We start from the raw sequence: 24653 nt of genomic DNA on the forward strand, positions 1-24653 counted from the left end.
AAGCGCATACACAACTTCTACATCTGAAGAAATTTAAAAAGTTTACTGAATGGACCGCGGGTAAAATTGTCTAGAAATACTAAATTGTCTAATATGGTTCTTAGACATTCTATCTATATCTTCCTTAAGCTATCTGAATATACTTCAGGAGAATATGAAATTCATAAGATATAACAGGCAGCAATCAATTGAGATACTGTGAAGAGCATATTGAATCAAGACAAGTTTTAAATAAGACAATATTTTCAAAAGCATCTCAAGAAAAGACTGTCCTAAAACTTAGAATCAGATGAGAAGGATCTTGAGATTGCTTCTGAAATCTAACATGCTTCTCACTTTGAGTATTGATATCGAACAGGAGTAACAATGCACACGGAAGAGAAGAATTTTAAGTTTATTCATTAAAAGAAAGCTTAGGGGTTATGTTTTGTCAATATGAAAGAATTTATCAGATTACTTTTTACATATTCATAAAAATACAGTTAGTCACTGTGACACTTTTTCAAAATTTAAGTTTCAAGCTCAAAAAATCCATTCTAGAAATCCTTATTCAGACATCTGAGATGTTGTAAAGACCCGTAGTTTGAAGCAAAATATGCTCATTAATATCCTTTCCTTTACACAGACTCTTATCTCCTGTCCAAGACCACTGGGGATTCTGTCACTAGGCATCTCTGAACCTAAATCCTCAGAAGAATCTGATTTGGAATATGCTTAGCCTGGATCACAAGGATTTCATGGAGCTCAGCTAAGTGGTATGGTCATGGACAGGTGAGACTGTCTGCCCTCATGCACTCAAGAATGATTTTTCACTCTTCTTTGCAATTAGAGCACTAGTTTTAAGCCAGGAGTATAAGATGGACAGGAGAAGGCGAGGGGATTGATACTGTAGTATATAAATTTGAGCACTTGTGGAAATAAACTTTTCTTGCCTCTCAAATTCTTAGGACACCTCCCCACACACCCCCACCTCCTTTTCCATTTTTTCCCATATTACATTGCATAGTTATTTTCAAAGAACAAAAATTTTCATGTCCAGGAATCAGCAATTGTAGTGTAGTTCTCTACCTATCACTTGCCTGCAGAAATAGCTTCTCTGCATCACAGTTTTGCAGAGGTCTTTAGCAGCAGTTCATGAAATGGGTGTAAATGTTCACAGAGGCGAGTGAGTTTCACCCAAATTTTTCTTCTTAAATTTTCCCAGTTTAGGCACTCCCCACTCAGTAAACTGTTACTCTGTTGTAGTAATCTCATTCACATATGGCTTGGGTTCCAAAATAAGCATTCCAAACTCCAGTCCACAGGCCTAAGGATCTACCCATTAAGCTCTGCATTACTGACCATCACAGCACTCCAAGGCATCTTTCTGAGTGCTTGACTTAAAATGTTTGTATGGCCAGTTACACTTCTCAGCTGTGTAGCAGTAACTATCTCCAGGTGCAACAGGCTGTCTTTTCAGATCAATGGCAAAAGGTAAGATTGACATCATTGGCAGTGTGATTTTACCCTTGAAACGGATTAGTGTTTTTCTTGCGAGAAGGAAAACTGGTGGTTTTTAATAGTCATCTGCTTAACTTGAACTGAAGAAGCCTGGGAGCAGTCATATGGTTACCTGCAATAAGTTAGCTTAGCAATGCATCAGTACTGCTGATGTATTGATGGAGCAGTACTTGGGTAGAACAGTGTAGATGGGCTTAGAACATGAGAACAGCTCAAGCTGGCATGCAAATATGCATCCCACAATGAGCCTGGGGTGAAGTTAGTTTCTCAAGTACGTCGGCATGTTTCCAGCAGCAGCGAGTTAAACATTGTAATGGCTAAGTACCTCGCATTTGTCATCATATAGCTACAATAAGATGCTTCTTTGGAATTTTTGCCATTCTCAAATGAATGATGTAGTGCTGAAATATTTCATGATTTTCAGTGGTTTTTTTCTTCTGGTCTCAGATATAACAACATTTTTTATTTTATTTTTTATAATAATAATAATACTAATAATAGTATTAGTATTAGTATTGCATACCTAAAGAAAAGCTCATAGACAAGAAGCAGAAGATGAAAATAACCGTACATTGGTTATTTTTAAAATCTTATGATTTAAAACAAATTTTAGTGGTCATAGCACCATGCCTGCTGGGGTTCAAGAAGCATTTGGACAATGCTGTCAGACTGATTTTTGGTTGGTCCTATGCAGACCCAGGAGTTGGACTCGATGATCTTTCTGAGTCTTTTCCCACTCAGAATAACCTAGTAAATAACCTCTTGATAGATAATCTGTGATAGTTAGGGCTAGAATACAGTAAATTAATGGGTCCAGAATTGTGTAATAAAAAGCAATGTAATAGGGTATAATAAGTCTGAAATCATTGAGGAGTTAATGGCCAAAGAGAGATTTATCATTATGTCACCTTTTAAGTTCCATGTGTGCTGTAATATTTGTCACAGTATGCTATTAGAGTGTAGACAAAATAAAGATGTCCTTAGAGTCAGCATTTTAATTTATTTAGAGAGGAAAAATATTGGGATATTTTATTTTTCTCCCTCAATCTTCACCTGATTCTTACCTACTTTGTTTTTGAGTTTTTCTTGATGGAACCCTTTTTTCTTGCATGACTTCTGCAATTCTTTGGATAATATGGGTGTAGCATAGTATTTTAACATAATAGTAAAAATAATAATAAAATAATAAACAAAATAGTAATTAATCAATAAGAAATGAAGTTCCACTTTCTTTCCCCCCCCCCCCCTTTTTTTTTTCCTGACTTACTGCTGGGTGATGAAGACGGTTTTCTGTTTAGTGACCATACTGAATGTTTTCTTATTGGACTTTATTCTCTATTTGAAGCCAATGTCTCTTTGCAATCTAGTAGCAGAACAGGGCAAAAGTACTTATGTGTTTCGATAGTTCTTTTGGGTCTTTATCTAGGAATTGGAATGGAGGATACCCACAGCTATACCACAGATTGCTGTATGGCCCAATGTTATATATAGGTCCACTTCCCAAGATGCTTTTAGGAAATTTTGAGCCATATTCAACCTAAAGCAGTTAGCAAATTTGGTACAAGTTACAAGAAATTTTGACTCTATGGTAGTTCTTTCTGTAGTCAGTTTTGCATAGAATGCTCGTATATTCTTGTCAAGTAAACAACTTTATTAAACTTTGACCAAAAAAGCGTAGAACGTGCTTAATGTCACATCCCCTGTAATCACTCAGTGATTTGGACAATAGGGGTAGCAACAGCTTTGGAATGACATCCAAAGTTCTGTAGTTACACTGCAGGATCATATTTCACTTCCTTGGAATACCATTTTAGTAGATTAAAAATGCAGTTAAAAATTCAGACTAGAAAATGTGTAACTCCTATTTTAATTGTTACAATGTTAATGATATCCAAAATCTGAACAATATGGTATCATTAGATTAACTTCATAAAAGATCATAGAATTTTAGTGCAGAATCAATTTAATTTTATCATAAAAGATCCTTAAAGAGCACTAAATAGGGGTGAAAATACTGTAAGATAAATTTTGAATTAGGCTCTCTTCTATTTGGGTTTCAGAAAGAGCTCTCAATCCCCATCAGATTAATTACTTTCATTGTACCTCTGACTCAGTAATGCTTGATATTTCAGACACAAGTGTCTTTTCTTTGGACATAACTACATTCTGTGACCTTTCATAAATGTTTTGTGTTCTGTGACCCATTCATAAATGTTTTTTTGAAAAAAATCATTAGTGACCTTGTAGTTTATACATGACTATGCTGGTGTTATCACACCAGGATATAACATCCTTAAGAGAAAAGGGCATGTTCAAACATAAAATAATAATAAAAAAGGTTTTACATCGTAGAGAAGGGAATGATGAAAACTGAAATTAATAGCAGGAGTGATATTGAAAAAAAAAAAAAGAAGTGTTTTTCATTGTGGTTTAAGTAATCTTGCCATATTCTTCACCACAGTATGAGAAGAAAGGAAAAAATACATGTTGTTGCCTTGATCGGTTTAATTCTGTTCTGTGATGTTTTTCATATGAAACACATAATCAGCTTTTGTTTGCAATTTTTTTTATTAAATATGTAGATCAATAAGCTGTTATCTTTCTTTGAGTTTTCAAATGTATGCAGTTTATTTATGTCGTCTATTTTTGCTCAATCACATTCTCTTCTGCTTCACAAAATGAAGGACTACATGATTTGCTTTGTAATTTTTCTTATTTAACCTTTCAATAAACACTAAACTGAGAGGTAGTAGTTGTAGTAGTTGTCTCAGATACATTTTACTCATCGTGAGCAAATAAATTTTTAACAAGTTATTTCTCACAGCCTTCTCTAATAAGCAAACTTAGTGACAGGTATCATCTCACTTCAGGGTTGTAGAATGAAGAATTTCAGCACAAAAGGTATATTTGTGCCCATGCTGCACCTTTAAATGAGAGCAGAGTTAGATCATTTTTCTTTTAAAAATCACAGTTCTAAAGTTGCAACACATACTAAATTGTGTATGGGATTGATCCACAGTATGGCATTGCAGATAAAGGGCTATATTCATTGGTGACATTCTGACTGGTAAAGTGTGGGTACCATGAGAAATTGACAGGTCTCTCTATAAGAGAGTTCTAATTCTGAAGAAAATAAATCATCTTTCTTTAGAATATGTTGTAAGTAGCCCCTTCACCTTGCTTCTTGGAACAAGTACAGTAGTTTTTGAAAAGCTATATATCTCAAATTAAACAAGCCTTGTTCATCCTTGAACCAGAGGAGGATCAATTGTTAGGCTTAGAAAAGACAGCAAGAAATTTTAGAATAAATTATTTGAAAAACCCTAATGTGTGAAACTTATTGGTTCTTTAGGGTACTTTAAACATTCCACAGAGCATCAGCTAGGACGAACTATTCACAAAAGAATGGTTTGTGTTTGTATTCATGCCAGCCCGCTCACCAGAGTACAATAGAAACTTCTGAGATCTGTGGTGCAAGGACAGATATGTTATAAAGTCTGCCTCATGGCCATGGATACATGGCTGTCTAATTTCTTGTCATACAATCCTATGGAGTTTTGAGTCTCACTGGTATTTGTTCATCCCCAGGAGATGAGATTTCCTCTGATCCAGGCTTCAGGCAGGTCTCAGGGATCTCACAATTCCTACAGGAGAGCCAGGAACATGAAACCCCAAGAAGCCAAGGCTCCCATGGTCCCTGCTGGAGGCAAGGCAGCGTGGGAGTTCATAAACCACTTGGAGATATTAGCTGCTTTAATTAGGTCATTTATAGAAATTTCCACAGTTCAGCAAATGTTCACAGCTGCAGTAGTTCATACTGTTCTAAATACTATTTCCTTTTTTGAGAAGGGACTCACAATTTTGAGTCTACTGTTTTGTTTGGTTTTGTTTTATTTTAATGTAAGCTTTCACTAAAGTGTACTTCACACGGGTGTGTAGTCTGTTTTCTTGCTGTTACCAAGCTAGCAGTAATAATTTTGGCTGTTTCAGTTCATTCTTAAGTGTTATACATCTCAGATTATAACAACCTTCCTGGAGGATTGAAGTGTTCAGAATAAAGGCTTTATCATCTTTTCACAAAATTTTATCCTTTTTCATAATGATTATCTTAAGATATATTTCATAAAGTGCTGAGTTTTTACCTGATATATGAAATTTACTGAAGAGAACCAACCAACCAAACAAAAACTTTGGGGGTTCACTCTTCTCTTTAAGGTTTTTCTCCTTAATTCTCCTTTTATTCTCCTTAATACACCATAATCAATTGACCTTTCTATCTTCTTTTGATAATATAGATTGAGCTCTTCAATTCTCTACTGTCAGGCATTATCTTGAGCCACTAAATGATTTATTTGGCCTTATTCTGCAACTTTTCCTCTAATTTTTCAACATTTTAAAATGTAGGCACTGAATGTAACACATGAAGTAAAATCTTCTTTGTGTCTTCCCACTTATGTATCCATAAAACAATAACTTGACATTTTGCTGATTCTCTATGAAGTCCATCCCTGTTGGCATTGCAATGCAAGATACAGTCTCCAAGCCAAAATTTTTGGTGCATATAAGTGGTGCTAAATTTATTTGGTGCATATTTAGTACTAAAATTATTTGGTGGATATTTCCATCTATAGAAGTACATTTTTTTTATTCTCAGTTTACTAAGTGAAACATACTGCTATATATGTTTGTATATAGTGAAAGGCACACTCTGCAAGGCCAAGGTATATAGAGAGGAAATCAGAGCATTTATACTGCTAATTGAAGTTCACTACTTTTAAGATTTCTGTTCCTGTCAAATTTTTATCAAACACAGACATCTTTGTAAAAAATACAGGGTAGAGTGGTTTTAGAGATGGTAAAGATAAACTGTGAAGCAAGAAAGTTGCTGGTGTAGTCAAGTTTTGTACCTATACCAATAGGAATTAATTTAGGATATGGATCATAAAGAAAAAAAAAAAAAAAAAAAGCTTAGATTGGGATACCTTTGTATGCTAAAACTAGTATGTATAATTTTAAGGAACACGGAAATATGCTAACTGCACATTTGTGAGATTTATTTCCTCTATAGGAAGATGGTGGGGTTTTGCTTTTTTTTTTTTTTTTTTTTTCTTTTGAATTATTACAGGCAAATGTTTAGGTAGGAACTTACAAAATTCTTTGGTTGCTTTCAACCAAAAATGTATCTAAAAATATCAGAACCAGTCTATATTGCCATACATAAGCAATACTATAGAAACAGATATCCAATTTAAGACAAGATAAGGAAAACGTTTTCACATCTCAACATAGGAAAAATCAATTTCCAACCTGAGACATCTTCTTAATATTGTAATACCAATTGTTACCTTCTACTAGGTACTATGTTATACTGATTTAATTTTATCTGTATGAGCTCTACTATTTTAGTTTGTCAAGCTTATGTTCATAAAGAGACACATTGATGGCAATGGTCAGTATCATAAATTTTAGGTATCACACTGTGAGGGTGCTGAATTCACTGTGCTGAATTGGGTACTTACGATACAAAATTAAGAACAGGGGAACTGCTTAAATCAAACCAGTAGTAATGCTGAATATGAGATTGCAGTTCAGTACCTGAAACTGACTCCTGTTTCTTCTTGATTTAAATAACTTCTGGTATGGATAGCTGTGTCATACTCTTTTTTTAAAAAAGACTATGAAAAAGGCATTATATGGTACATGCTTTGTGTATTCCAGGCGAGAATGTATTTTCTGGCTCAGTGACTTTCTTAGCCTTTGACTAAATAGTTTGACTTTCTTCCGCAGATTGATAGGAGCTACATAAGAATGTCTAGAAGTACTAAATACTATAAAATATATTGAAGAAATGAAAAAAAAAAAAAGAGTTTGACATTATATTGGAAAGTTGACATTATAAGGAAAGAAGGCATAAATTGCAGCACTTTACTTTCTCTAAATGTCCTTGGGATCAATAAACTAATTTGTGATCTTCCTAAAAAGCTGTGGCTTCACTTCTTGCAAAGTCATGAAAATTCTGTATCCATACAGATAAGAGCTTATCATTTTTATCCCTTGTTAATCTGGTCTACCCATTAACAGCAAGAGAAAAATATCTCTGTAGATGAAACACAAATTTCTGTAAATTATGAAGGATAACCAGATAAATTATTGCTAGTGAAGTCTTTTTTCATGTAGTTTTCCAGGAAATAAAAGCAAAATGAACAAGAGAACAAACAAAAAACATAGCCAATTGATGGAAAGTTCAGAGAAGATATTTATAAATATAATTGTAATTAAACTTTGTTGTCAGCAAATTTATTAACATTATTTGAAGGAGATTAAATTCTTTTCTTCTTAAATTATTTTCTTCACTATGAAAAGGTGAAACAGGGTGAAACAGACCTGGTTGTTCGAGGTCTTTACTGGAACATGTAAACATGTCTTGGACTCCTCTTGTATTTCAACAGGAATGAAGAAGGAGGCAATTCCTAGACACTCGTTGCTCTTCCCTGGTTGGCAAGAGGGAATAAGGAAGAGAGTTAATTGACCTTTAGGTTTAGCTTGTCTGACCCTATATTGTATTTATTATTTTCCTCTCTGCTTTGTAATGTAAGTATAGTTGAAACTGATTTTCCTAACATTTTGAGTCAGTCTACTTGCCAGTCTGGGAGATGAGGCTGGAATTTCTTTACAGATAAGTTTGTAATTGTTTTTTTGTTTTCCTTTCTCTTTTTATCTTCCTCAAAACAGCACAGAGACTCACCTTCAGGTGAAAAAAAGAAAATATATTTTAAAATCCATATTTTTTTTATGAGTAGTTTTTCTCTTTTCACAGCTAGTGCAGGGTAAAAGCAACAAACTGCCACGTCTAACGTGGTTCCTAGGAAACATCTGATGAACTGTACACATCCAAAGGAAGGAACCAAGATTGGAACTGCAGAGACTGAGGTATTATATGCTCTCATACTTCAGCTGGTGGTTAGGTAGGCAAAAGGACTACAAAGTAAATTGAATCCAGAAATGCTAGGATAAATAATCTGAATATTAATTATTTGACAAAGATATCATTTAACATTACAAATAAATATCAACAATGGTATCAACAATGAGACATAGTAGAAAGAGGGTCCAAGCTTTCTCTGATACCTGAAGTTAAATATTAATAATCACACATTTCTGTTAATGATAAAATTATGTCTATGCTTCATTCTCTTGCAAATCCTGATCTATATTACTGATAATTTTTCTGCATGGTATTTACTTAAGTGTAGTGTTGAGTAACAGGTGATTTCTTAATACATAATTTGAAAAAAATATGATTGTACTAATATATACTTGAAAGAATTATGAATGCATGCATGAAGGAAACTCTAACCCATTAACTAAGTAAATATATATTTTTTTTGCATTAACTAAAATAAAACATATTAAATACAACCAACAAGGGAAAGTAGCAGAAGAACCATTGTTAAGCACTAGTACATGCTTTTTTTAAGATCTGTTGTTTAATCAATACTTAGTCACATGGAAAATAGACATAATAATTCCCACCTGGGGTATATTTTTAGAGTTCAGTGAAAGAAAATCATATCCAAAAGCAGAAGCATGCTTCATCTATTCACCTGTTATGGCCACCTACTTTACAGCAAGTTGAATCATTCCCTTTAAATGTCATGTTCTATTGACTATAAAGGGAGACTAGGTAGCATACATCTCACCTACCTATAGTCATTTCCAGTGTTGACATCTATATATGGATCCTAACTGACATCTTTGAACAGTCAGTGGAAAGCTTGTAGTTTTATGATAAAATCATCTTAACAAAAATAGATGCCTACTTCTAAACAAGACTAATTTCCCTTTAAATATATTTTTATATATTTCACTGACTCTAAAGGGAAGCTCACACCCAAGAGTTTTGAGCATTTTTCATTCCATTTGTGTGAGGTCAGTGATAATGCAAGGTAAAAAATAATAATAATAATAATAATAAAATAGTCTGACATCCCAGTATGGTAGAGCTAAGGAATTTTTTAATGGATGATGCTCATTGTGTGATGTAAGGAGCATAAGCAAACACGTGTTCCAGTGAATCAACTACAAAGATGGCTTCAGCTATCTTGAAAGATCATTCCACCTTTTATTAGATGAAGGAGTTAAGAAAACCTTTTGATATGAGATTGCTACAGAGTTATAACAACTGGGAATTCTAGCATACCAACAGTCACAATGATGCTTAACCACTTCAAAAAAAATAATATATATATTTTTCATAATGAAAAGGCAACCTGTACAGATCTTTTATAGGCAAAAGATTTTCTTTATTTTATATCTTCATCAACTATTTCTTCAGGAACACATTTTCTGAGCGGGGTTTATGGAAAAGGTCTTAAACCTTGGCCAGTAAAAATCAATAGAGGAAGTAGATTAACTATATGTACATAAATACATACACATTCTTGCATTTACACAATCAGTTACACACGCATGAATGCAGTAATGTAGGAAATTTTATTCATTCTACTTTGTAAAGGCTATTACAAATGTTTAGCTGCAAAAGAGGACAAAGGAACTTTGATATCTTCTTTATCACTGTCTTTACAACATGACTGTCTACAGGAGCAGGGTATGCTTTACAATGTGCCTCAAAGTATTTTTCCTCTGATCATGTAATAAAGAGATTATATACAAGCACTCTCCCTGCCAGCATGCTTGGGTTGCTTTCCAAAAGAAATCAATACGTATAGGAGAATTACATGTAGTCATGTCCCATCCTTGAAGGTGACTAGGACTTGCCTGGTTTCAGCAAATGGGACTGAAACTTGTACCTGAACATTGTGTATACACAGTTCAAATGTACCCATGTACATGTTACAGGAATGCAAGTGAGGATGAGCAGAATCCATTTCCTCACTCAGATTAGAGCTGCACTTCATATGTTATTTTAGCTCTTGAATGACTCTGTTTTTATGTTTCTGTTTTCCTGTAGCCTTTTACTTCACCTCAGTATATTAAACAGAAGACCATAGCCATTCAAGAACATCCCTTATTATTATAATAACTTCTAATTTCTAAAAATTATGATAATCTTCTGATTCATTCATTTTATCTGACTGATGTTATAGACATTTTGCTGTGTTTTTTTTTTTTTTTTGATGATGGGCTTTTTGTTCTTTATTATTTTTATTATTTTTTTTCCTTTAGCGTAACTGGAACTTTTTTGGTTAAATGCTAATCATGAATGAAAATTTAAATGTTAAAAACTACACACAAAATACACAGTTTGTTTCTTCCATACTCCCCTTTACATTATTTTCTGCATGTATCAAGGTTTCCCAATATTCCTCAAAATTAAGAAACAAGAATAATATTTAGCCTTGTGAATATTCATGAGCATTCCTCTGTTATTTTGAATATAATTTTGATGGAACATCTACTCATTGTACCATGAAGAAATTGAAACCATGAAAAACAAAAGGACTTGTAGTGTTGGTAAAAAAAAAAAAAAAAAAAAACAAAGCATGAAAAGGAACAAAACTACTTGAATAGTAATTTTCCATTTAAAAGTTGTGATTTTAAATAGCTTGTAGTAAAGATTTCTGTATGGAAACTTCATGGATACCTTCTTGATGAAACTGAAGAATCAAATACATTACATTTGTAAAGAAATAATTGTAGTGCCTATTAATTTATTTATAACATATTAAATAGATAATTCTACTGCTCTATTCACTTTAATGCTCTGGAAATTCCTTGTCTGTAACAATTTAAACTATCTTACTCATAAAACAATGTATTTGACATGTGAAGGAGTACAGAAAACCAATATTAAGGCTGAATAGTTAACACTTGAAAGTTGGGAAATGCCAAAATTGAGGGTAGTGGTACAAAGGAAATTTCTCAGTTATACAGACTCATAGTGAAGACTTACAAAATTCTACTTCAGATCCTCAGATAACAAAGAGATACTCTAGAGACTCATCAAGTAACAGAAATTAGGAAGGTTTATTCTACAAACTTAATTACTTTTAAAAGCAGGCAAAATTAATGTTTTTAACTAAATAATATATATATATATGAATTCATATATATATGAATTAAAACCTAATTGAAACAGACCAGTCTCATAATACAAGAACTGATCTTTATTTTAGGAATCAAGAAGTGATTACCTTGACTTTTAACTCTTCCAATATTCAGATATTATGGTATTTGTGCTCCCATCGCCATAGATTCTGCCAAAGATCATCCTTTGGGAAGCAAATGCAACCTGACTCTCCACAATAGTAATCACATTGGTTCTGTGCACATGTTGTGATTATCATATTACATTTTTGTTTGTTAACATACAACAGAGAAAAAAACACACACTTTTCATATATATCTAATCTTCACTAACATAAAAAGTAACTGACATCTATCCCCCTTTTCTTATTATATAAAGCTAAGATTCAACAATGCATTGAGTAAAGTAAATATATAAATAGTGCAGCTGAGTTCAGTAGGATTGGTCACAAGGCAAATATCATTTTCTATTAAAAAAAATAAAGTTTTGTTTGTTTCCCAAGTATTTACTGAGGAGGTAGCTAAATAGCTCCTCCGTAGTTCTTTTTCTTTGTGCCATTACATGTGTCATGTAGTTCATTTTCCAAATTAGTCACCAATTGACATGACTAGCTCTGTGATTTTTTCTACTGAAATAATGGAAATAGAAAACAACATTTTTATTATTTTCAATAATGAAATAGAAAATCTCTGCTTTGACAGGAGCAATTGTGACATTTTGTGTTAGGTTCATAAAAAGAACTTCAACGAATGAAGAACTGCCAAATAAGTGACCTCATGGCAATCTACTTAATTAGAATAAATTAGGAGAAAATATTGTTATAGCAGAAGAGAATCATTAGAATTGTCTCTAATAAGACAATTATATATATCAAGGGGAATTTCTTAAGGGACCTCTCTTTTCTTCATCTATATAACTCATTTAACACAGTTTTCATTTGTAAATGTGATTGGGGAGATACATAAAACTGGATAAATTAGATCTAATTTCATCACCCACATAAACTTTGTAAAAGTTCCAACAAATGAAGAAAGATGAAATCCCAAAGTTGATCTTTACTTTAATGAAACTTACATTTTATATTTGTGATGAGTGACTAAATTCAGGTATAATATCTTAATGACATACTGAAATGGAAACTTGTCATTGTCACACAATATTCACTAAACAATCCACCAGATCTGTAGAATTATAAATACAGATCGGACCCCTTTATTTTATTTTTGGGATTTTTTTCCTTTAAACCATATACATAAAAATATAACTTTAGAAGAAACAGCACATTTAAAGTAGGGAATACAATACTTGTCTCTATAAACTAATTGCAGCTATAATGCAGGACTGAGAACAGAAAGAAGAAATGAAGCTTAATCTGCTCTCTCAATTGTATAAACTACCTAAACACACACATATACATACACACTGTCACATATGCCCTTGCTTACATACAAAAGCATACATATATATATATTAAATTTTATATTTCACAAAAAAGAAAAAGAAAAATCCAATATTCTACCTGATTACATCTGTATTAATACATATGCTTGTGTTTTGTTGAATCTTTTCATGTCGTTATCAGTGACAACAAGTTACAAGGAGGAAATGTAAAGGAAGAGATGACCACAGTATGAAAGAGCTTAACATATATATTTCAGCTTCTAGACATCAGTCTTGAAGGGTACTAAATGCTGATGAAAGAAGTTTGGAGAGTGAAAGTTGAATGCTCATGACTTTTATTCAGTTTATATAGGAGTATAGGATCAAGGATATTGCTGTTTTAGATTTTCAATCAGAACAATTCAGGAAGGACTGTAAAACTGCTGTTATAGCTAGCTCAGTACTTCTAGTGTATGTTCAGATTAATTGTATAAAACCAATTTATTCTCTGTCCACTGTTAAGAATGCGCTGAAGACTGCACTGATGATCAACAGCCAGAATACCAAGCCTAAAGTGTCACCATAACTTGAAAAAAAAAAATATATATATATGTTTAATTTGAAAAGATTAAAACTTTGAAGCTTGTTTTAGTTTTTACAAGCCTTTTCCTATCCTGAATCTAAATTAGCAGCTAGAACATTTTATGGAAGAGCTCCCAAGACGAAGCTAGGAACTAGAGTAGAAAAAGTGATATCATTCTCTATATTGCCTGTTTTTTTTGCACCATCAGTTCTCTTTACTTCTCATGGTTGGAAATATTTGAATGTCCTGCCAGTTTGGTGACATAATTTTCTTTTCTTTTTTTTTTTTTTTTAAATTTATTTCTTAAATTTGTTTCACATTTAAGTTTTGCCCTGATGAGTACATTCCATCTGGTTACCATGCAACTGATAAATAACTTGCAAATTAATGATCACAAGCTGTGAGGAAGTTGTTTCACTTGAGTTCAAAACCCAGCAGAAGTCTATGTTAAAGTTCCTGACATTTTTGAGGGTCTGAAATGCCATTAGTGATTTACATAATGAGGTACCATTGGAAATAGTTTTGGTCAAAAGTGCTTAGTGAAAACTGTATAATAAGATGCCCTGATAAGAAGAGTGTTGTTTTTTGTTGCAGTGTATTATCATTCTACTTTTTTTTTTTCACAAAAAGTATTTAATTTTCAACCATTGTTATATCTTCTATTTACTAGGTACCAAAAAATTAAAAATAAAAATAAAATTAAAAAAAAAAGAAACTATAAAGGATCCCTTAGCTAATGTATTGATCAACAAAAAAACAATGTTGTCTTATTTTTAGTAGAAAAAAATAAAGTTGTTTTCTTTTTGATGGAATAATTTAGTATTCAAATCAACTACCAAAGGCCTAGTAGCTGAGACGCCCTGGAATACTGTCCTTAGGGACAAAGGATCTGAGCAGAGCTTGAGACCCTTTAAGGTTGTTTTCCTTATAGCACAAGAACTCTCCATCCCCCTGCATAAAAAATGTGGGCAGGGAGGGCAGACAACCAGGATGGCTGAACAAGGACCTGCTGGTCAAACTGAGGTGCAAGAAGGAAATGCACAGGTAGTGGAAGCAGGAACATGTGGCCTGGGAAGAGTACAGGGATGCAGTCCGGATGTGCAGGGATTGGATAAGGAAAGCCAAGGAATGGATAGAACTGAGCTTGGGAAGGGTTGCAAAGAATAACAGGAAGGGATTCTATTGCTCTGAAAAGGAAGGCCAAGGAGAGCGTACCCTCTCTGATGGATGAGAAGGGTGAACTGGTAATGATAGACATGGAGAAGGCTGAGGTACTCAACAACTTATTTTTCACTGATAGGCTTCCCAAGTCTTTCATTTCCCTGAACCTGTAGATGGAAGCTAGGGGAGAAAAGACCCACCCACTGTAAGTGAAGAGCAGGTTTGACACCACCTGATGAAACTAAGCATGTACAAGTCAATGGCGCCTGATGACATGCATCCCAGCACCCTGAAGGTACTGGCTGATGTAGTTGCCAAGCCTCTCTCCAACATATTTGAAAAGTCCTGGCAGTCAGGTGAAGTCCCTGGTGACTGGAAAAAGGGAAACATCCATCACTCCCATTTTAAAAAAGGGTAGAAAAGACAACCTGAGGAACTACAGACCAGTGAGCCTCACCTCTGTGCCTGGGAAGATCATGGAAAAGATCCTCCTGGAATCATTGCCAAGGCACATGCAAGACAAAGAGGTGATCCAAGACAGCCAGCATAGCTTCACCAAGGGCAAATCGTGCCAGACCAACCTGGTGGTCTTCTATGATGGAGTGACTGCATCAGTTGACAAAGGAAGACCGACCAATGTCATCTACATGGACTTCTGCAAGGCCTTTGACGTGGTCCCACATGACATCTTGGTCTCCATATTGGAGAGATATGGATTAGGTGGGTGGACCATTCAGTGCATAAGGAATTAGCTTGAAGGTTGCACCCAGAGAGTGGTGATCAATGGCTCTATGTCCAAGTGGAGACCAGTGACAAGGGCCTCAGGGGTCTGTCCTTGGGCTAGTATAGTTTAATGTCTTCATCAACGACGTACACAGTGGCATCGAGTGCACCCTCAGCATATTTGCAAATGACAGCAAGCTGAGTGGTGCAGTTGGTACCATAGAAGGAAGGGTTGCCATCCAAAGGGACCTGGACAGGCTTGAGAACTGGGCCCATGTGAATCTAATTAGGTGCAACAAGTCTAAATGCATTGTGCTGCACCTGGGCTGGGGCAATCCCAGATATGAGTACAGACTAGGAGAAGAACTCATTGAGAGCAGCCACGCAGACTTGGGGGTTCTGATGGATGAAAAGCTTGACACGAGCTGGCAGTGAGTGCTTGCAGCCCAGAAGGACAGCTGGCTGCATTAAAAGAGGAGTGGCCAGCAGGCTGAGGTCCTCCTCTGCTCAGCCCTTGTGAGGCCCCACTTGGAGAATTACATCCAGGTCTGGAACCCCCAGCAAAGGATGTGGAGCTGTTAGAGTGGATCCAGAGGAGGGCCACAAAGATGATCAGAGGGCTGAAGCACCTCTCCTATGAAGATACGCTGAGAGAGCTGGGACTGTTCAGCCTACAGAAGAGAAGGCTCTGGGGTGACTTCATTGCAAATTTTCAGTACTTGAAGGGGGCTTATAAAAAAGATGGAGAGCAACTCTTTGCTCAGTCAGATATTGACAAGAAGAGGGGGAATGGTTTTAAACTGAAAGAGGGATGATTTAGATTAGAAGTTAGGAGGAAATTTTTCACTCAGAGTGTGGTGAGGCACTGGAACAGGTTGCCCAGAGAGGTTGTGGATGCCCCATCCTTGGCAAGATGATGAGGCCCTGAGCAACCTGATCTAGTGGGTGGCATCCCTGCTTATGGCAGAGGTGTTGAAACTAGATGATCTTTGATGTCCCTTTCAACCCAGGCCATTCTATGATTCTATGATATGGCATATTTTATGTACTTTGCTGTTTCCAGTCAAGTAACTTCTCTAAGAAATATATGCTGTGATAAAATGTAACGGTGTTCTAATAATGCAACTGATGTAATTCATTGAAATTCAGAATTACTGTACTTGGGATGCTTTTTTTTTCCATATAAATATATATATATATTAATATGATCTTTAGTTTTTCTCTAACTGTGCACTGTTAGGGTTTCAAACAGTTGCAGGGGGTGTGATTCAGTTTGAGACTCAGAAACCTGAATTTAAACATTAAATTTATGTTGACATTCCTGTCGTGATATTCAAGCTCCTAATATAAATCAACCACCTATAATTCAGAGAATGGATTCTTAATTTCCTTGAAAATTCAAAAATAAAATAACAGTAGTGTTTATCATATATCTATATTGCTAAGGTTCTAGTGGGACACATGGGTACTAGAGCTCTGGGATAGGTAAATAGGGCAGAAGACTTCTATTGAGAATCCACACAGTTTTGAAGCAGCAAGAATTTGGACAAGGTACCATGCAGTACTTCAATACTTTTCAAAGCCTATGTCTGACTTTGGTCAGTACATTCCACTACATGCAGTAAGCTGTTTAACTGATTAACCACAGAGATACTAATAGACTAGTAAATTAAAACATGCCATAGTTTCAATGGTGGGCACCAAAAGTTAATTAGTTTGCATAAAGAGAGTAACAAATCTCCCAATTATCTCTACGTTCAAGTTTTTTGTTTGTTTTGTTGGTTGCTTGCTTTGTTTTGGTTTGCTTTGGTTTGGTTTGGTTGTGTTTGTTTTTTCTCCATATTTTCATAGTCTTGGAGCTCACAGTGGGTTCCTTTTGGATGGAATTACGTTAGGAGATTCACATCAGGAACAGAGCTAGGATGTTTCAACTGCTAATGGCTATTTCTAGCCACAGTACTAGATAAGACTCTAACCACTGCAAATCCTCTCAGAAATGCAAATAATAAGACTACTGATCCTCATCTTTAAAAGTTTTATTTTAGTAATTTCCCTTATCCCAATTTCTTGCCTTCCATTGTTCTGAACTATTTGTTGATTTAGACATAACTTATACTCCTGGATTGTGAGAATAGCTTCAGCTATGTGTGTGTCCTTTAGCAACTAGATTTATTTATTTATTTATTTATTTTTGGGGGAGGGGGGGATAATTCACAGGCACAGTAGGGCAGTAAGCACAGAGTAGGTACTATTTCCAAAGGCACCTTAGATGTGGCAACTTTGTTTTAGAAAATGATGCAGTAGTTACACAGGCAGACTGTGCCAATTATCTTTTGAACAGGAGTTTGAGTTATTTCTCAAGTCTTGCAAGTCATGTTTATTAGCAGAGGTGCAACCAACATGTGTACTATATGTAACCGGAATTTCTCCAGGGTCCAGTGATGTTGTTGCTTGCATCACCTTTGACCACAATGGAGCTTAGATACTTAGCTTTCATATACATACCTGAATCAGGATATCAATCTTGAACTGAATCCGACTGCAGAAAAAAGATCATGTATGGGAAAAAAAAAAAAAAAAGACAATTAATTGTCAATTAATTGTCTTGAATAATCAATCTATTTTTAAATGCTGCCATCGGAACAACCTCAGGATTTTCATATGATCAGGCTTCCCAAAAACATTTATTACCTTTGTTTTCCCTACATACACTGGGGAATTCTTCTAGACTCCTCTCTCTTCTTATTGGAACTATTAATATAAAATACAGCAGTGTTCTTGAGCCCATGAAAGAAAACAGCAAGTTAGGCCAATTTTACACTGGAAGACCAGTGTTCTAGATAATAGTATACTAAAAAACATACCTCAGTTTCCAGTCACATCGGTGTATCTGAATCTGAAAAAATGTAGCTATTATACTTCACAGACTCTTCTTTTAAAATATAAAGGAACACATTAATCTTGCTGAGTTATCACTGCAAATTTCAATGAACTCCTCAATTCTATTACTTTTTTCTACTGATAAAAGCAACTCATTTTAACATAGCTATCCAACTAGTGCAGTTTTCTTATTAAAGCATTCTGCATATTATTTTGAATGTATAGGTCTAAAATCTGAAGCCTTCTGTGAGATCTACGGTGTCATACATTTGCATATAAATTTATACAGCAAGTTAAATAATGTGCTTTGCCTCTGCAAAGCCTACAACATGTTGCAGGTTAATTGTGAAGTTAGTTTATCTTGTCTCATTTGTGTGCATGTCTATAAATCTTTCAAGACTGCAATTTCTTTAACATTGGATTCTTACTGTTCATGAGAAGGAATCTTCTGCCTACAAGAACTTGGCTAGCAAAGGCAGAGGGATTTGTTAACACTTCAGATCATCTCATTCACTTCAGAATTCCCAGATTTTCACTGAAACAATCTTGGTGGATGGAAATGGGATAAGTATGGATGAAGACATAATGTTAGAATTTCATTCTCATTACTCTGAAAAGAAGAATCAAAAATACCTCCATGAGACTGATTTTAGGTATATCCTACTGTTCTCAAAGCACAGTTGCAAAAGTCAGGGACCTAATGAAACAGTGGAAGACAGATAGTTTTAATATGAAAGCAAAAATTGTAGACTGAAACACTGAAGGTGAAAGATATGAGGAGGAAAAAAAAAAGTAAAAAAGCTTCTTTGCTTAAATTTCAGAGGAAAAAAAAATGTTCTTTGTAGGGAAATATTCCTCATTTAGCATACTCCCAGGGGAGCTTAAAGTAAGGTCATAACAACTGTAACCTTCTGTAATTTGTTCTGTTTTATACCTTATATGTATGGTATGAATTTACTAAAAAAATAAATATATATATATAATAAATAGATTGGAGGGGGTTGGCGGGGGGGGGCGGGGGTTGGGGAGAGAACAGAACAGAAAAAATGGAGATGCGTAGTTCTGGGCACATCAGAGCTGGGAATGTAACTTCCACAACTACAATATTTCACATTAGAGTAAGACTGCAATAAGCGTAATTCAAACTTTTTTGGTTTGTTTTCTGTTTTTGTTTGTTTGTTTGAGCTATTTGTACATCTACAGATAAAGGCATCCTGGTCTGATGTTTATTTATCATATAAACTTAGTTATATCCTCTTTAATTCTATTTTGGAATTTAAAAACAGCAGGTACAACTGGTACCATTTTATTAACTGAAGGTTTTACAAAAAAAAATTTCAAAGCTCCTAATTATTTGTCTTCCTCTAGCACACATAAGTTATTCAAAACATAAGTCATGTTCTGCATCCCTGATATGTGCTCTGATGAACTTACCCATGCTATTTCAAATGCTACAGTATTAAAAAAAAAAAAGCTCTTAAAAGATTGAAATGCAATATATTATGAGAGCATTCTTATCAAAGAGTTATGTAACCTTACCTCTTCCTGATGTGTATTCTGCTACTATTTCACTTCTTTGTTTTAACTCCCTCTCTCTCCCCACCCCAGTTTTCCACAATTTAATAAGAGTCACCTTCAAAAATTAATAATATCAACAACTTCCTTACATATAAATACTAGCCCAGGACTCCATATCTGAAGAATTCAGGTTCTTATGTAATTCAATTTGTTCTGTCAATTTTTTACATTTTTTTTTAGTTTCAGACTATCTGCATATAATGTTATCCTTTTCCTGTTTATCAGTGTTACAATATTACAGTGTTGCAATGCTGATAATATCATTCCACTGTCCTTCTGTCTCTATTGAAAGGTAAAAGGAAGAAATATTTCTGCAGACAGTGGTCACTACTGAAAGGGGCACATACACGTGTATGTCAATCTCATAATGGAATCACTGTGTTCAAAGCCAACAAATTCCTTCTGGGTGACCAACAACATATTAAGTCAGAAATATACTTAATTAGTAATGCTGTATGTCATCACTTGATGAGCAGTCCTTCTTCATTTTACTGTCTGCTTGGTGTCTAGTTTATTGTTTTATCAATTTAGTACAATTTAGCAGCTTTAGTGAGTTTATAATTTGTCCTTACACTAGTTAGATTTCAACAGCAGAACACTGAGTATTTTTATCTCTAGCAAATATTTTTCCATCTACTATTACTTCAGGTTAATTTATTTTTAGTTTCTGTACCATGCCCTCCAAATGCAAATTTCTTGGCACTGGGTACCACTGACGAGAACATAGTTGTGATTATAAACTCTGATTTTTTAACCTTAGATATTATTATACTGAACAAAAAACATCATATATTCCAGTGATATCAATGTTATAATGAGCACCAACAGCACAGTACAAAGTTTCATGTATATCCATGTTCTTATTTAAATATATATCTTACAACATGGAAATTGTTTGGAGTTTTACAGGCATTTCTGTCAAAACATGACATTATGGTCCCAAGTACTTATATCACTATTATGTGTTTGCTTTTCGTTAAAAAACACTTTTAAATAACACTATCAGGTACTTTAGGCTACATCGTAGATTTTGATGGATTTCTTGAAAAAGAAGATCAAATAAGTGGTGTTGATATTGGAGGTGAATAGGCATAGAATGGTTTGCTATCTGTAATGGAATTTTCATTCAGTAGGGTGGAGGGAATTGAAAGGTCTTCCTTCCATTTTTCATCAGAACATAATCAAATAGTAAATCCCATTATATAAAGGACTCTGTTTGCTTGTTTTTCAGCTCTGCCATTACCAATCCCTTAGAAAAAGAAAAAATAGCTTTTACTGTCAAGTCTATCTTCATGGACCATACATATACATACATATATATATATACTACAAGTCTTTTTAATGATTTTTAGAGATGCTCATGGATAATTAGTCTTGCAGACATATGGCATAGCTGTACAGTTTGTTGTATAGGTTTGCTGTATAGTTTGTTGTACTTTGGTGTCCTGTACGGAGTACTGTATCCAGTTCTGGGCTACCCAGTACAAAAAAGACAGGGATCTCCTGGAAAGAGTCCAGCAGAGGGCAACAAAGATTATTAAGGGCCTGGAGCATCTCCCCTATGAGGAAAAGCTGAGAGACCTGGGTCTGTTCAGCCTTGAGAAGAGAAGACTGAGAGAGGATCTTATTAATGTTTGCAAATATCTTAAGTGTGGGAGACAGAGGGATTTGGCCAACCTCTTCTCAGTGGTTTGTGGGGACAGGACAAGGGGCAATGGCCACAAAATGGGTCACAGGAAGTTCCACACCAACGTGCGAAAGAACTTCTTCACGGTGAGGGTGACGGAGCACTGGAACAGGCTGCCCAGGGAGGCTGTGGAGTCTCCTTCTCTGGAGATATTCAAGGCCCGTCTGGATGCCTACCTGGGCAACCTGCTTTGGCAGGGGGGTTGTTGGACCCAATGATCTTTCGAGGTCCCTTCCAACCCCTATGGTTCTGTGATTCTGTGATTCTGTGGGGTTGTTTAGACACTTTCCTTGCACGTTATAAAAGCCAGCTTGTATGACTGCTCATTAGATTCAGACTACAAAGTTTCATTTAACGAGTTAATCACTTCATCGGACTCTTGTTCTCAGAAACCCAGAACTGGACACGCTACTCCAGGCGTGGCCTCACCAGTGCTGAGCAGAAGGGAAGAATCACCTGCTGGCAGTAATGTGCCTAATGCAGCCAAGAATACCATTAGTCCTCTCTTTGCTGCAGGTGTTGGGACTACACGGGCACATTGCTTCATTTTTCAACTTGGTTTCTACCAGGATGTCTGAAGAGCTGCTTTCCAGCTGGGTGACTCCCAGCATGTCCCGGTGCCTGGTACTGTTCCTCCCCACATGCAGGACTTAGGATTTTTCCTTGTTGAACGCCATGAGGTTCTTGACAGCCCAATACTCCAGACTGTTCAGGTCCCTCTGGATGACAGCACAACTCTCCAGTGTAACAGCCACTCCACCCAGTTCTGTGTCATCTGCAAACTTTCTGAGGATACACTCTATTCCATCATCCAGGCCATTAATGAAGAACTGAACAGGACTGTACCCAGTATTGACCCTTGTGAATTAATAGTTACTAACCTTCAACTAGAGTTATTGCCACTGATCTCTACCCTCTAGGCCTGCCATTCATCCATTTCTTTGCCCGCTTCACTTTCTGCTTATCCAACCCATACATCAACGGCTTATCTATGAAGCTTATCTTACAACAATGTCAAAAGCCTTACTGAAGTCCAAGTGACAATATCCAATGTTAATCCATCATGCTGGTCATTTCTTCACAGAAGCTTATCAGGTTGGTCAGGTATGACTTTTCCTTCATGAATCCATGCTGACTGCTCCTGATGATTTTCTTCTTTTTCATATGCCTGGAAATGGTTTCCAGGATTAGCTGTTCCATCACTTTCCCAGGGATCAAGGTGAGGTTGACTGGCCTTTATTTCTTTTGGTTCTCTTTTTTTGCTCTTTTTGAAGATAGGAGTGACATTTTCTTTTGTCCAGTCTTTGGGCACTTCTCCCAGTTGCTACAATAAGGCAAAGATTATAGAAAGTGGTCTCACAATCACATCTGCCAGCTCACTCAACACTTGGGAGTGCATCCCACCAGGGCCCATGGACTTCTCTATGTCCAGTTTGCTTAAGTACTCCCTGACCTGATCCTTTTCCATGAAGGGTATATCTTCTCTGCTCAAGTCTTTCCCCTTGGTTTCTGGGACCTGTGATCCCTGAGGATCTTGCTGGTAAAGACACAAAAAATGCATTCTGTTCCTTGGCCTTTTTCCTGTCCTGAATAACCAGGTCTTGTGTTTCATTCAGCAGTGAGCCCGTATGTTCCCTAGTCTCCTTTTTGGCACTCATATACCTATAGACGCCCTTGTTGTCTTTGATATTCCCAGCCAGATTCAGTTCCATTTGAACTTCTGCTTTCCTAATATTTTCTCTGGATGCTTGGACAATGTCTGCAGTCTTCCCAGGTTACTCACCCACCCTTGCTTCCACCTGTCTCATTTTTGTGTTTTAATTTAGCCAGGTGCTCCTTGCTCATCCATGTAGGCCTCCTGAGGTGAGGTGACCCTTGACTGTTAACCAGCTTTATTGGGCCCCTCTTCCCTCCATGGCCTTATCCTATAAGACTCTTTCAAACAGATCTTTGAAGAGGGCAAAGTCTGCTTTCTTGAATTCCAGGGTTATGAGTTTGCTTTTTATCACCTTCCCTCCCTTCAGGATCCTGAACTCCACTATCTCATGATCACTGCAGCCAAGGCTATCTTTGACCTTCACATTCCCAATAAGCTCCTGTTTGCTAATGAGAGATCCAGCAGACCTCCTTATTGGCTTACTAAGCCTAGTAAGACCAATGGCAATTTTGCTTCTCTTTATTGAGAGCTCTTAGATTATTATTATTATTATTATTATTATTATTATTATTAATAATAATAATAATAATAATAATAATTTTCTCCATTTAACAGGTACTGCTACAGCTAGAATATATATATATATATATATAAAGAATAAATAAATATAAATATTCTTTCACAGAACTGCAGAATCACAGAATGGCCAAGGTTGAAAGGGACCTCTGAACATCATCTAGTCCAAAGCCCCTGCCGAGCAGGATCACACAGAGCACGTTGCACAGGATGTCATCCAGGTGGGTTTTGAGTATCTCCAGAGAAGGAGACTGGAAAACCTCTCTGGGCAACCTGTTCCAGTGCTCTGTCATCGTCACAGTAAAGAAATGCCCACTCATATTGAGCCAAAACTTCCTGTGCATCAGTTTGTGCCCATTGCCTCTTGTTCTGTTGCTGGGCACAACTGAAAAGAGACTGTCTCCATCCTCTTTACACCCTCCCCTCATATATTTATACACATTGATGAGGTCTCCCCTCAGTCTTCTTTTTTTTCCAGGCTAAACAGGCCCAGTTCTCTCAGCCTGTCCTCATATGACAGATGTTCCAGTCCTCTAATTATCTTCGTAGCCCTCCTTTGAACTCGCCCCAGTAATTCTATCTTCTTGTACTGGGGAGCCCAGGACTGGACACAATACTCCAAGTGTGGCTTCACTAGGGCTGAGTAGAGGGGGAGGATCCAAGGATCACCTCCATTGACCTGCTGACAACACTCTTCCAGATGCACCCCAGGACTGGGGTGCAAGGGCACGAAATTCCTATTATTCTACTAGATTGTTACATGTGTTTCAAATCAAAGCTGTAATGCAGTGTCAAATTCTTCACTGTGTTCAAGCTTACACGTAAGACAAACTAAAACTAAACAAAAGTATATGCTGAAAATTAAAATCCTTGTTTGTTT

The 24653-nt window shown here is 35.9% G+C and overlaps 1 protein-coding gene across 5 annotated transcripts in view; it reads left to right on the plus strand.

Moving 5' to 3' along the window:
* The window catches only part of LOC308191581 (uncharacterized protein), a 38326-nt gene extending 21581 nt beyond the window's left edge, over positions 1 to 16745 (plus strand). For 4 of the 5 annotated variants that reach the window (XM_080584116.1, XM_080584120.1, XM_080584121.1 and 1 more), the window contains one exon: positions 626 to 1380. The gene's annotated coding sequence lies outside the window, so the exon portion shown is untranslated. Of the gene's footprint in view, positions 1 to 625; positions 1381 to 8317; positions 8431 to 14811 lie in introns of those variants that run through there. The other variant, XM_080584117.1, reaches the window with a different exon arrangement.
* The last annotated feature ends 7908 nt before the right edge of the window (positions 16746 to 24653 follow it).

This window comes from Anser brachyrhynchus, assembly GCF_964034855.1.
Source record: "Anser brachyrhynchus genome assembly, chromosome: 3".
Classification (NCBI taxonomy): Eukaryota; Metazoa; Chordata; class Aves; order Anseriformes; family Anatidae; genus Anser; species Anser brachyrhynchus.